Source organism: Apium graveolens, chromosome 8 (assembly GCF_009905375.1).
Source record: "Apium graveolens cultivar Ventura chromosome 8, ASM990537v1, whole genome shotgun sequence".
NCBI lineage: Eukaryota > Viridiplantae > Streptophyta > Magnoliopsida > Apiales > Apiaceae > Apium > Apium graveolens.
This window is the reverse complement of record NC_133654.1, coordinates 10,807,835-10,823,641: the sequence shown is the minus strand read 5'-3', so window position 1 is coordinate 10,823,641 and position 15,807 is coordinate 10,807,835. Positions and strand designations below refer to the sequence as shown.

At 37.3% G+C, this 15,807-nt stretch overlaps 1 non-coding gene across 1 annotated transcript; it reads left to right on the top strand.

Moving 5' to 3' along the window:
• Positions 1 to 5,877: 5,877 nt before the first annotated feature.
• LOC141682003 (small nucleolar RNA R71) lies at positions 5,878 to 5,984 on the top strand. Its single transcript, XR_012559408.1, has one exon. It is a non-coding gene; the product is annotated as a small nucleolar RNA R71 (small nucleolar RNA).
• Positions 5,985 to 15,807: the final 9,823 nt, after the last annotated feature.

Sequence of the window (15,807 nt, the reverse complement as noted above, 5' to 3'; positions counted from 1 at the left end):
TATAATTAAAATAAGAAAATATGATTTTTAAAACATTTTTAAAACGGGAATCCAAAATGTGCAAACTCTGGAAACCTGGGGGACTAAACTATTTCGTCCCCAAAAGTCCAGGGGCCTGTTTGCAATTTTGCAAACCCCCGCCGTCGACCCGTCGGAGTGTGGCCGAGAACACGATTCCGGCCACCTCAGGCCATCAAACTCTCTAGAATCGAAGTACAGATCACCAGGAACATGTACATACAATCAAAATACATAACCCATTACAGGATTGGCCGGGAAATGAAGAATATCGGTGAACTTTCAAAAGACAACTTCGTTTAAACCAGGAATCGTCTGATAACATACTATACATGAATCGATGCTAATTTCAAGGGGAACAAAACCCACTATATCTCAACATCTGATAATCCCTAAATAAGAAACCCCCAAATTCAATCAAGAACATTCAAACGAATTATAAACCCTAATTTCTAATTCCGAAAATCAAACTCAATTTTGAACATGTTATTGAACTCCAAATCAGTCATATGACATATCAAAATCATTAGGAAGACAAGCCTACAACATGCAAGTATCAAATCATTCAAACAATCATCCGAACAAAAATTCATAATTTTAATCAAAATAATTTGAAATTAAATAAAAATATATAAAATCAACCTTTGATTCTGCAGTTTTGAAACTTGGATAATCTGATAGTACTCCTCAAACCCTTCATTTTGATTACCAGAGCTTTCCAAACGGTTATCAATAACACCTAGATTTTGCAGTTTGATTCTTGAAAGGTTTTATATGAATATAAATATTTTCTTTGTAAAATTATATAATTACCGTTTGTAAATGATTTTCGGTACGAAATAAAATATGGTAAAGGCTATTTATACTTACGGAAAATTAGTATCCCGTTGGATCATTCCGGATATAAAATAGTACGTTTATTTATACAAACGAATCCAAACGGTACCGGTTTTCGGGATAATTATCCAAATCAGTACAATTGTACTGCGGTCTTGGTCTCAGCGCCTGGTTACACGTATTTGTTAGGGCGAAAATACGCGCTAAAATTCACGCAAGTATACACGTTCGCAAGTAGTATAAGATATAAATCAGATTCGTTCCCACAGAGACTGGTTTCGGTTAAGTTCAATTTATGCCCCTATGCAACAATATATGGTTATCGTTCAATGCTAAGACAAATAACAAATTGGGTTTTTATTAACTAAGAGATTATACTAAATAACATTAACTAAGAGAAATGAGGTTGAATTAATATATATGACAAACATGGGATTCTAACTTCATTACTACTTCATTCAATAGCCTTATTGTTCTTAACCTTAGCATGTGATGGTGATGACACTAATTAGATAACACGAAACTGATAAACGCCAACTTTTATGCGAGTACCATTCTACCAGACATCCACAATAGAGATAGAAGCTGAATAGGCACCAATTATATTTAGACCCTATATGTCTATAGAATTTGACAACATAACGGTTTAAGCACAAATTATCCATAATGATTACATAGGGCAAGTAAAACAGTTAGAGTTGCCTAGAATCATGCATACACATATATGAACCTATGCTAGCATGGCAAGTTCTAAACCTCTATATTCACTGTCGCTTCAATAGAGATTAATACGCTATCTTATATGTTAGCTACACACATAAGACGAATAAGCACAACCAATACTAGGATATCAATCAATCACCACACACCAAGATATCAAAACAAATTAATTATTGAAATCCATAAGTAAATCCGCTAGAACCCCATGACAACGATTAGCCCATAATAGAAATCATCGTCACCATGGGTTCATATGAAAGCATGGTATAAAACAAGGTCTTAATAAACTGAATAATAATTAAAGTACGAATAAACGAGATATAGGTTCAACAAGAACGAAAACAAGCATCCAAAGTTACAACTAATTCAAAGAATCACATGTTGAAAACAAGATCTTCTTTTTCGGAGTTGTTTTGTGCTTCTAGGTCTTCTCCTTGGTATCCCAATCATCCCGGATGATGAAAACCCTTTTTTTAAGTATATATACGCCCCTAGTGGACTTGGACCCTTAAAATCGTCAAATTCCACCCAAACAAAGGCTTTTTCAGCGAAATCAGCAACCAGCCGCGCCTCGGGCGGCCGCCTTAGCTCTCCGGGCGGACGCGTCAGCTCCCGGGCGGCCGCCTCACATCCCGGGCGGGTGCCTGGAGCCTGTCTGGAAAAATTTCTGATGAATCTTGTTTTGGCCATAACTTGAGTTCTACTCGTCAGAATTAGGCGATTCAATAGCCCACGCGAAGCTAATGAGATTCTCTACAACTTGACAATAGACTAGGCTTCCAATTCTGATCACTTTTTATCATATTTCCTTTAAAAGCTCTTTTCTTCATTTAACTGATACCTGAAATGCAATAACACAAAAATACATCAAAATACCAACAACTTGAGTCCAAAACACCAATTTAAGCTTGTAATAAAGCGTTCCAAGTGGATATAAAATCCACTTATCCCACCCCCAAACTTGAATCGATGTTTGTCCTCAAGCATAAACAGACTCAAAACTACAAAACAAACTTAATGTATGAATGCAACTACGTGAATGCAACTAAATGATAATGCAATCGATCCTCTCAGAATAACCATAACCAAATGAATAAGCCAATACCTCTAAGAATGCAATGACTTAAAATAGAGTTCGAATAAATCCCACAAACCAACTCACAAACCAGAAACATGCGTGTGTGGAATGCTTAACAGATATCTCTCGATACTAGATCAATAACCATAACTTATCTGTCATCGAAACAATCAAAATTTTATAAACAGAATAGACAATAAACGCATTATGACTCACAACACCTCCTTTCTATTAGAGTTATATAAGGATTCACACTATTATTGAACATATAGCAAAGATGCTTATTTGACCGTACAATGAATGAGGTCCCAAAAGACTTATGCAATAATACCCATATAGCGAGCGTTAGGTTACCAGATCCCAAACTATAAAAGCCTTAGGTCACTAGGCACAAAGTCCCCTAGAACTTAATAACTCGAGTATTAAATAGCTCACTCTTGATCAATTATGCATAAACACATACTTTTTTTCTTTTTTCTTTTTTCTTTTTTTTTTCAACAATTTCTGAATGAGTGCGTTCCGCTCTATCTCATTCAACCCTAGACTACTCATAAAAATATGAGTCGGCTACTAGCCATTTGACGCCTATCCTTACAACAACTAGCAATGAAATCCAAGTTTTTCTCCAGATAAAAAAAATCAGTGTTTTTATGTCATTACGAGAATATCATAAATTCTAAATATAACCAAGTGATTAAATCTCAACAACAAACAAGTATGATGATGATTTAGATCAAAAGCAACCCTATAAGACTTTGTGAAAATATTTGTTTCTGGCATGCAAATCAATTCATTAGGACTTAAACATCCCTCTATTCGTCATCACCACACTCAAATTCACATTAACTTATCAAATATCATAATTCATCTTAAGGGATCATGCTAAATATGCATGCAAATGCAACTATATGAAATCACATAAAAATAAACAAATATGTCCTAAATGAATAATCATGCAAAAATATGAATGAACTACAACTAAACATGCAATATGAATATATATGGACATACACACACTACTAATCCTTACATTATCACCCCCAAACTTAAAATTTTCAATGTCCTCATTGAAGGTAATAATAAGGATTTCAGGCATACCTAGTCGTCGGAAAGATCACCCTCTTCGAGTGGAGGATCAGGTGACCAATCAACCTCGCTACTAGTGTCTCGGAAAATACTACCGAAAGCGTGTGTCAAATCTTCAGCAAAATGATGGTGAATGTCGTGCATGGCCTCTATACGCCTAGTCACTCGCCTGTACTACTCATCACCAACACCAGTCCTATCAACTACCTGTGGCGCATGAGAAGAACCCTCTGTAGGTACTGGAAGATCCGTCCAGCCACTCTCTACATCATCAAAAATATATCCCAACCACTTATCATGGGGTGCACCTAAGAATGAATAACTCAAGTGATCTGGCTTTCGGTTGAGCTCAAGTATGGGAGCTTCTTGAATAAATGGTTCAAAACGCTCTTGAGAAATTTTCAGGTCTGCTAACCCAAGAGAATTGAATGGCATATCCAACTTCCTCTTCCACGGAGGTGCATTCAAAACCTACAATTGCTCTACTTTAAAGCACTCCTCTTTAGCTGTGGGTAACTTTATTTCCTTGAACATATTAAAAGTGACCTTTTGATCGTAAACCTTCATCGAAAGCTCTCCTTTTTACACATCGATCATAGTTCGGCCTGTAGCCAAGAATGGTCTTCCCAAGATAATGGGAATCTTCTTATCTTCCTCGAAATCAAGAATTACAAAGTCAACAGGGAAGAAGAGTTTATCCATCTTGACCAAGACATCATCCACTATACCTCATGGATAAGCGATAGAACGGTCAGCTAGTTGCAATGACATGTATGTTGATTTCAGATCAGGCAGAATAAGCTTCTTGAAGATAGATAAGGGCATCAGATTGATGCTAGCTCCTAAATCACATAAACACTTGTCAAACGAGAAGTTTCCGATGGTGCAAGGAATAGTGAAGCTTCCAGGATTTTTAAGCTTCGGAGGCAACTTCTGTTGCAGCACAGCACTCCATTCCTCCGTTAGAGCAACGGTCTCTAAGTCATCGAGCTTCAGTTTTCGAGAGAAAATACCTTTCATAAACCTCGCATAGTCAGACATCTTTTCAAGAGCTTCAGCGAAAGGTATGTTGATATGAAGTTTCTTGAACACCTCCAAAAACTTCTCAAACTGCTTATCCAGCTTTTTCTTCTACAGCCTCGTAGGAAAAAAAGGTGGAGGATAGATCTGTTTCTCCCCTGTATTACCCTCAGGAGGAGTGTGTTCCACAGTAGTCTTCCTTGGTTCCACCTCTGCTTCCTTCTGCACTTCTTCTTCAGCCACAACTTCAGATTCAGGAACTTGAGACTTTTCAGGCTCTTCGTCTTGCTGAATTTTGGGGCTTGCGACCTTTCCAGACCTTAAGGTGATGGCGTTCACCTGTTCTTCAACTTCCCTCTTTCCTGGATTGGCTTCTGTATCATTAGGAAGCATTCCTGGTGGTCGATTCAATAAGGCATTAGCAATTTGTCCTATTTGGTTCTCCAGAGTCTTGATAGAAATAGCCTGGCTTTGGCATATAAGAGCCTGGTTTTTGTACATAAGCCTCAACTCCTCCAATTCAGATTTTTTATTCAAAGATAGACCTGCATCATGATTTTGTTGTTGAAGTTAGAGTTGTTATCTTGGTGGAAATTGTTGCTGAAAACCAGGAGGGTTGAATTGTTTTGCTCCAAACTGCTGGAACGATTGTTGCATCGCATTCTGATTGTTGCTCCAGCTGAAGTTAGGATGATTCCAGTTGTCAGGATGATAAGTGTCTGGAACTGGTTATTGCGATCTCTGAAAGTTGCTCACAAACTGAGCTGAGTCACTAGTTATAGCGCATTGCTCCGTCGCATGCGAACCTGCACATAGCTCACAAACACTGGTTATCTGATTAACACCCAAGTTAGCCAGAGAATCGATCTTCATAGACAACTCCTTTAATTGAGCAGTGATAGCCATAGCTGTATCCACTTCAAGAACTCCAGCTACCTTGCCCTGTGGACATCTCTGGGTTGGATACTGATATTCATTAGCAGCCATCAGTTCAATTAGATCATAAGCGTCCTTATAGCACTTTGCCCATAATGCTCCGCCTGATGCCGCATCGAGCATGGGTCTGGACTGTGCTTCCAACCCATTGTAAAAAACAAGTGACGATTATCCAATCAGGAATATCATGATGAGGACACTTCCTAAGCATCTCCTTGTAGCGCTCCCAAGCTTCACATAGCGATTCTCCCGTTTGCTGCGCAAATTGAGTAATAGCATTCCTGAGTTCAGCTGTCTTCGCCATAGGGAAGAATTTAGTAAGAAACTTCTGAGCAAGATCTTCCCAAGTAGTAATTGAACCAGCTAGTAGAGAGTGTAACCAGCTCTTAGCCTTGTCCCTAAGAGAGAATGGGAACAGTCTCAGCTTCACAGCATCTTCAGAAACACCGTTGAACTTGAAGGTGTCACATATCTCAATGAAATCCCTAATGTGCATATTGGAATCTTCCGTTGAAGAACCCCCAAAATGGATTAAATTCTTCACCATTGAATTATGCCAGGCTTGATCTCAAAGGTATTAGCTGTGATAGCTGGCCTGACAATGCTAGATTTAATGTCATTGATCTTGGGTTGAGAAAAATCCATCAAGGCTTTCGTTCGTGCTGCTGGATCTCCCATTGTAATGAGTACCTGAAACACAAACAAATAAACCGTGAAAGTAAAAGAATCCGAGTCAGTGAACTTTAACGACCACTGATGACAAGCACATAAACTAAAAATTAACACCGAGTCCCCGGCAGCGGCGCCAAAAACTTGTTAAGGCGAAAACACACGCTAAAATTCATGCAAGTATACACGTTCGCAAGTAGTATAAGATATAAATCAGATTCGTTCCCACAGATGTATGGTTATCGCTCAATGCTAAGACAAATAACAAATTGAGTTTTTATTAAACTAAGAGATTATACTAAATAACATTAACTAAGAGAATTGAGGTTGAATTAATATATATGATAAACATGGGATTCTAACTTCATTACTACTTCATTCAATAGCCTTATTATTCTTAACCTTAGCATGTGATGGTGATGACACTAATCAGATAACACGAAACTGATAAACGCCAACTTTCGTTGCATGAGTACCATTCTACCAGACATCCACAAAAGAGATAGAAGCTGAATAGGCACCAATTATATTGAGACCCTATATGTCTATAGAATTTGACAACATAACGGTTTAAGCACAAGTTATATATAATGATTACATAGGGCAAGTAAAACGGTTAGAGTTGCCTACGAATCATGCATACACATACATGAATCTATGCTAGCATGGCAAGTTCTAAACCTCTATATTCACTGTCGCTTCAATAGAGATTAACACACTATCTTATATGTTAGCTACGCACATAAGATGAATAAACACAACCAATACTAGGATATCAATCAATCACCACACACCAAGATATCAAAACAAATTAATTATTGAAATCCATAAGTAAATCCGCTAGAACCCCATGACAACGATTAGCCCATAATAGAACTCATCGTCACCATGGGTTCATATGAAAGCATGGTATAAAACAAGGTCTTAATAAACTAAATAATAATTAAAGTACGAATAAATGAGATATAGGTTCAACAAGAACAAAAACAAGCATCCAAAGTTACAACTAATTCAAAGAATCACATGTTGAAAACAAGATCTTCTTTTTCAGAGTTGTTCTGTGCTTCTAGGTCTTCTCCTTGGTATCCCAATCTTCCCGGATGATGAAAACCTTTTTTTTAAGTATATATACGCCCCTAGTGGACCTAGACCCTTAAAATCGTCAAATTCCACTGAAAAAGGCTTTTTCAGCGAAATCAGTGACAAGCCGCGCCTCGGGCGGCCGCCTCAGCTTTCCGGGCGGACGCGTCAGCTCCCGGGCGGACGCGTCAGCTCCCCGGCTGTAATAACCCCAATTTTTGGGAAATTTTTGAAACCCTTATGAATAGTGTTTTTGCTGAATGAGAAAACTTTTCATGCCACACTATGTAGGGGTTCTGATATGGATATTCTGAGATTTTATTAGTACTTTATATGGGATATAAGTGTATGTAAAGATCGTCAGAATCCAAATCCGAACACTTTGATTTTTCCCGGAAATACACTAGATACGGAAAGATTTGAGAAAAAGGTAACAGGATAAAAATGATTTAAATTAAAGGATTATAGGAGAGGATCATAAAAGGAATATAATATATTGAGAAAGGTTAAGGGAACCTAAGTAATAAGATCCCGGGTATGATCCTTCAAACGATAAACGAAAACGAAAGTTAAGCGAACCGTATAACAGATCAGCGGTCATTAGGCAAACAATTAGGAAGTTAATCAAAGTGATTAGAGAGGATGATGTCACCCAACCAATGAGAAGAGGACAAGGAGGGGAGGATGACATCATGAGGATGACACAAGCATGACATGGGAAGGAAGGAGATGTGGTGGCTTTTTAACCACACAAAATCAAGGGCAACTAGGTAATTTACTAAAACAAACACAAAAATCAAACCAACCAAGCCAAGCAAATCATTTTTCATCAAAATCAAAAAGAAACCAAGGCATTGTTCTTCATGCTCTCGGCCAAAACAGAACCAGAACACTAAAACTGCTGTATCTCCTTCATTTCTCACTCAAATATTGTGTTCTATAGCTCATTGGAAAGGTATTGAGATGGCCTACAACTATTGTTCACAAGTCTCGTCCAAATAATCATGGTAAGACCCTCATTTTTACAGTTCTTTAAATCGGACTTTTAGAAACTTCAAAGCCTAACTTTGTGTTCTTGATTTCTTTGGAAAGATCAAACTTGTAGGAGGCTCCCTAAGGCTTCCTAGCAACTTAACACCTCCCAAGGAAGGTATAAACTTCAAACCCTAGCCTTTACTTTATTTGTTAGTAAGTTTAATGGTTGGTGTTGTGAAATGAGAAGCATGGATTGTGATTATTAGTAGTTTGGTTTGATTTGGAAGTGTTTTTGGTAATTGAAGCTTGATTATAGTTCATAGGTCGTGATTGTGATTGTTTGAGTTGAAAACCTTGGAGATTATGGACTGATGTGGTATGGTTTAGGTGAAGTTTTGTTGTATTGATGGTTATGAGTTGGTTGGTGGTTAATTGGAGTAGTTTAAACATTGGTAATCGCGTAAACATAGCCGTCGTAACGTCCGATTTTCTTTGGACTGTTTTTGTGCATAACATTAGGACCCGAGATCCCCCTGCTAGATTATGACCACTGCCATGTTTAGATAGCTCATGTTACGAGCTTCATTTTGATATGTAGTTCGTTCGATTCCGATGCACGGTTTAGGAGAAACGACCGTTTCAAGTAACGGCGTAGCGCGAACGAAACTTTTTCCCTCGCCTTACTTCGAAACATAGGTTAAAGACCAAAAAGGGTTAATTAATGTATGAAACATTTATGGTAAGTGTGTTAGGCAGTTGGTAAGACACTCGCGAAGGAATCGCTTTAAAACTCGTAAAGGTTAAATTATTAAAAATGGTGGAGCCGAGGATACCCGAGTGACTTAAGCAAATCAGTGAGCGCAAAACAAGCGTTAGAGTCTAAGTTAGTTAAAGTATAGATTTACAAGTGATTTTGGTTTAATTCCAACTTACTTGTTGTTTATAGGTTACCAGACTTGTCCCGAGCCTTTTATCACCCCAAGTCGCTCAGGCAAGTTTTCTACCCGATATACTGTTGTTGTGATGTAAATATATGTATATGCATTATCTTGTGATAGTGCATGATTGTTATTAGCAAATTTTGCGATATATTGGAGCATGCTGATATGGTATATATGCATGTCTGTTTCGTAATCTGGTTATCTATCTGTTGATTTCAATGCTTATAGTTGCATAATACCTATGCTAGAAATAAGCAAGTAGTTGCGTATACCCTTAGTATAGGGGATAAAAGGTGAACATATTTCTAAACCGGGAGTCGATGTTCCCGAGTATATTATATATATATATTTATATATATATGGATATAGTTTTTAAAACTATGGATCGAATAAGGTTTATTCGATACCTTTATTTTACTTAATTGAATATTAATTTGAGTATTCATTCGAGGGCTTATGACTCAGTTTATTTTATTATTTGAATATTATTTGAATATTCATTCGAGGGCTTATGACTCAGTTTATATTATTATTGAATATTACTTGGATATTCATTTGAGGATGTATGACTCCTTTATTTTATGAATATTATTTATAGTATTCATTCGAGGTATTATGACTCCGCTTATTACTTAATAATATTCTTTATTGTATTAAAGAATAAGGTGTCGATAATCAAACTTACTTTTGATTATTCAAATAAAGATATTACTTTCGTATAAGTATATCTTTGATTATTTGCTATTCATTTCAAGTATAAGTTTTAATACTTCTACTTCAATTATTTTATAAAGATTATTTTTTATGGGAATATTATTTAAATAATAATATTCAGACATTTTCTAAATATTCTGGGGACTGATTTACTTCATTAAATCAGCTTCACTCCAAACATTCTTAATAATGTTTTGCGAGTCTTCAAAATGATTTTTTAAAAGTTAGAGCGGATCCCAAAACTCATTTTTTTTAAGATCCTCCTTTCGAAGGGGATTTAAATACTCGCTCAAAACCTGAGGGATCCGGTTCTGTGGTGTGTTTTATATTCGCAACAAGGTTGTTGTTTTGATAAATGAATTGATTACTTACCCAACACTCGGGAAGTAAAATTCTTGGAACAAGTTAATCCATTAACAGGCATCGCCTGGGAAATATCGGTGAGTTCTCCTTTCCAAATAGATACGACTTCTTGGTGGAGCCGTATCAACAAGTTTCTACTTGGGGAAAGTGGGGACAAGCTTTACGTTTCAGAGTCATGGATTTCATCTGAACTAGGAGTGGCGTAAGTGGCCGAGTAGCGCCGGCCCAGCCTTATTATATTGGCCCAAATGGCCTGGAAGTTCCGCTAAGGCGGTCCATTCCTTAGGAGTTCAGTGTTCGGTTGACAAGTAAATCCGACAGGTTCTCCTCTACATGTAGAAAATGGTGGGGTTGTACTACTACGACTGATCATCGTAAGTGGTCTTCCTGGCGCGGCAAACTCCCGTAATGAGTTCATCATCCAATTGGATAATTTCTGCAACACTACCCAGAGCACTTCGATAGAAAGGCTACGGTTGGGCGATTGTTGAGTGTTGGCAGGGTCAAGTTTTCAAATTGTGTTTATATCAAATGAAGTATCTCGTAACTTCATTTTATTTTGATAATATTTTAAAGATTTAATCTATTCAAATCTTGCCTTATAGTCTCATCTATGTGATGAACTTTTGAAGCTAATTATAACTTGAACGGTGGTAGTTCAAGTAGTATTTGGGAAATATATAAGTATATTGGGGTATCTTGTAACTTCATCTTTTAAACTTATATCTAATTAATAATTGTCTTATGAATGACAAAGATTTTCAGAAAAACGTTGAGACAAGGTTAGATATATGAGATCACCTTGCAACGATATTTTTTTTTATACAGTTATACACTGGGACTTTGTGTATATTGTGCATGGAAGAGGACTTCCAATATTTTGAAAAGTATATATGTATATATATATATACTGAATATTTTGCGACTTCATCGCATTAAGATATCAACTTGGTTCATTTCTTTTGACCAAGACTTTCATGAGTACTATGAGAAGGCTCATATATTGTTAATCATTATACATATTATTTTGGTGGGCTTGCTGCTCACCCTTGCTTTCTTCTTTCATCACACAATATCAGATAGACAAGATGAACCGGACCAAGCTCCCGATTCGCAAGAGGTTAGGAGATGTTCCGCAGTTTTCTAGAACACTGATGCCGCCATAGCTGAGGTAGGAACTACCAATAGGCTAGGCTTTCAACTTTTGATGTATCAGATTATGTATATTTATGAATTGTAATAATGGCAAAGAAATGTAAATTTATTCAGAAACCTGTTTAAGGTGTATTGGCATATAATTGTGGAATAAAACGACTTGTGATTATTTTTGGATATTCATCTCTGAGACTATAACTTGTGGTGTGTGTGTTTATTGTGGGGTCACAGTACAGAGTAGTTGATTATTTATTAAGATTGGGTGTTGTTAAGGGAAATGGAACTCGTGACAACCCGGATCCCCGACCCCGGATTTGGGGGTGTTACAGAAATGGTATCAGAGCCAAGCGTTATAAACCTCAGAGATGATGGGACGTTAAGATAATAAGTTCACTAAGATAATAAGAACTCTTGCCAAGTTCATAGTCGGACTACCTAACGTAGTACTGACAGTTCAAACCCTTATGGGAACCCTTATAAATGTAGCGATAGAAGCGTAGTTCGTTATCGTATATGGTAGCGAGACTCCGAACCCTGAAGTTGAGGAACATCAACGCGATGATGTTTTATTACTAATTGGAGATCAGATTGTGGATCCAATAGAGCGTCCTAACGCAGGACCGGATGATGTTGATATTGAGGATGTAGCGGTTGAGGATGTTGTCCTAGAAGGGATAGTTGCTGAGGAGGATCCCATTGAGGATTCTGACGAGATTGGATAAAGGACCACTGATGAATTGATGACCCTGGTTGGGTCGACTACCAGAGGTAGGATTGGCCGGTCACTACCAGAGGTTCGTTCAAGTTTGTAAAGATAGTAGCCCCTTTAACGTGGCTTACTCATAAGACTGAGAAGTTCGAATAGATAAGAGGTTAATATCGAGAAAGATGATAAGGGAATAATGAGGTATTCCTATAGAATTTGGGTTCCGAAAGTTCAAGAGCGTAAGGATGAGATCTTAGACGAAAGCTAGTTTGAGGAATAAGATTTAGAGCAAACCCTGAACGTGATAGTCAGGGAGGTCGCCATCAAGATAGAAGGAACCCATGACATAATGGAGTGGAAAATGAGGATTTTAAATTAAAAGATGACCCCAATTATGGGGAGTAGGATGAAACATTTCATACTAAGGAAATAGAAAGTCGAGTAAGGAAAGGAGACCCGAGACGGTACTCCTATACGGCAATTCATGGACCTGTCTAAAAAGAACTTAGACTATTATCCCCAACCACCACCCTGAGGAGACAGTGCGGTGGGAAATTCTTTCATGACCTTTAAGTCGCTAAGCTCTCAGAGTTCCAAGGAACAAGCTGACCCAGTCGAGGCAAGAGCCTGGCTAAAGGAAATAGATGAATCATTTGAGATTCTAAATGATTGACGAACCACAAAAGACTGTTTTGTCACTTACCCTCCTAAGAGAGAGACCACCCGCTGGTGAAAGGCCAAGGAAGGCACGGAGCAAGAGATTATAATAAACTGATTTAAGTTCAGTCAATTGTTTTCAGGAAAGTACTTCCCAAGGTTATGGAGATAGTGTAAAAGCTTAAGAGCCAGAACAAAGGCAGACGAGTATGATGAATTATGAATCTAAGTTGTAAAAGTTATCAAGATTCGTTCTGAAGACACGAATCCAGAATGACGGGATGTTTGAAATCAATGCTTATGTTGTGTTGGTTCATGAAATAACGATAAGAGAAAGGAATATAAAGGCAAGAGAGTTTGAGGAATGATAAGGGAGTTGGGTATGAGGAAACCCTAAAGACTCGTAGAAATAGAAATAGAAAAGTAGGTAATCATCCGGATGAGAGTGATTCACCATGAGTTAAATTGATGGTTGAAGGTATAAGAGATACATATATTTTATCCCCTGTAAGTTGGGAAGATTCGAGGAAACCTTGAGATAATTCGAAGGATAAATAATGAGACGCGGATAGACTGAGGAGACAAGAAAGTAAGAAATTAAAAAAATTGGGTGAAGGAAGTGACCTTCAAGAAGGTAAAGTGTAAGACCGGTGGCATGATACCCAGAAAGGGAGACGCCAGATATGAAAGATATCCCAACATTGAGATGACTGTTGAGATAAACAACAAAAGTAAATAAGGAATTATTAAGAAGAAGTTCACGTTGAACATGACCAATATCTTCCAGAACATCCATGTTATCATTACCAAATCGAGAAAGAAAAGTGGATGACCATTGTTATCTTTTGGAGGCCATATGGATTGACCTCAATTTGAATAAGGATGCTATTATGAAGTTAGGTATAGACTATCGAGGTGGGAATGATTGAATAAGACACCCTTATCAGGGATATATGACTTGATTTATCCATGGAAGGATGCAGGTACCTTTTAAAGGTGGAATTAAGGATAGAACATCGGTAACTTAAAATGAATCCTAGGGGAATGCATAAAGGTTGGAATTTCACCCTTAATAAGGACAGTATGAGTTTTGACAGTATGATTTGGAAAGGGTTAATGTAGCAACAACCTTTAAGAATCAGTGGAGAAATTTTTCAGAAGTATATAGACAATGGTTCTAGTAATAGTAAATGGTATTTTAATATGCCCTGTATCTAGGGAATACAGGAGGAACGATTGAAGGATAACCTTAGAGGTTTTACAAGGAGAAAGGTAATATTCAAAATTTTCAAGAATAGAAATGTTGATAAAGGAAATATGACGTAATTATAATGTTGCCAAGTGGGGCACGTGTTAAACCACGAGAAAGTATGGATCGAACCAGTAATGGTCGAAATTATTCAGGGCAATTAGGGCTTAAGATAAAAGATGTTCTAATTATGATTGAGAGTCAGTCATGACAGTGATTAACCTCTAAAGACTGAGGCAATAACTTATGGAAAAATGGTGATTTTTTTTTTACTCATCAGATTTTAAGGAAAGCATTTTCACATAAGCTGTGATTGAAATAAGGTAGAAAATTTATTTGGAGATGGTTAAAGTGACATTGAATGTAAGGAAATTTTACTATCAGGAAAGGCCAAAGAGGTGGCCGACACTTTAAAGGTAAGAGGATAATTATAGGCGCTTGTGCGAAAAGAATACAGTGATGATGGTTAAAACTGTGAAGGTTGTATTATGGTTTGGAAGATTGACATTCCTTCTGATGACTGTGCAATACCCAGCCGTAATAGTAGTTGGTAAAGGTTTAATTCGTGTAATCGCCATGAGCGGGCTATCTATCTTAGAAGGTACTATCTTGAGAATGAGCCTGGACCATGTTTCAAAAGGACTAAACGAACCTTTGAGATCATGAGTGTTCTTCATGAATCAGAAATGGTGATTATGTTACCTCCTTAGAAGGATTTGATACGACATGTATGGACTCCGTATGGTTAGCTATTAAGATTTCATGGAAAGTGAATGATGACAGTGGGTCAATGGTGGACCATAGTAAGGCAGCAATGATTCTGCGAGTAACGAGCTGATTACAACCGTGAGAGTTGTATTGGAATGGATGTTGAGATTGAGTACCACTAAACGGGTCGTGGTAGTGTATAAGTTATCATTGATAGACTAATTAAGTAGAGTATCTACCTATTGAATATTTATTCCCTCTTATGAAAAGAGAGTCGTATTACTATATGAGGAAGGTTGCGGTGCAAGCATAGAACTCTAGTAACGGTGATGTCTAGAATGAGATCCCAGGTTCGATTTCCGATATTGAGGGAGTTTCAAAGGTAATTGTGAATAAGCTCGAGGAAGAGCATGGGTCCATAGAATGATGGACGAAATAGCAAAAATATTTAGGCACGTGAAATGCGATGCTATAATACTTGATGTTGATATAAATACATATATGTTTTGTTCTTCTATGACAAACCTCTATAGTTCAGAGGTAGATCCCAAGCCAGATATTTTATGGCAATAAATTTTTTTTTTATGAATATACAATTCTCTTCAATTCGTTCTTTTCTCTTCTTTTCATTTCATGTAAGCTGAGAAGAACAACCCTTCCAGAAGGGGAGGTATTGCCGAATGACTATCTATCTGTGTGATAGAAGCCGAGTAGGATACCAGCTATTGTTTAATTGCTTGTCAAGTACTAAAGGTTGGCCACCTTCTGTACTAACTATGCGAGATAACAAGTGTTCATGATCATAGTGATCTCTCAATAAATTCTTTTACTTCTATATGAATGATTAAGCTTTCGAAAATAGAAACAGCTGAAAAAGGAGTAGTAAAGTTATGGT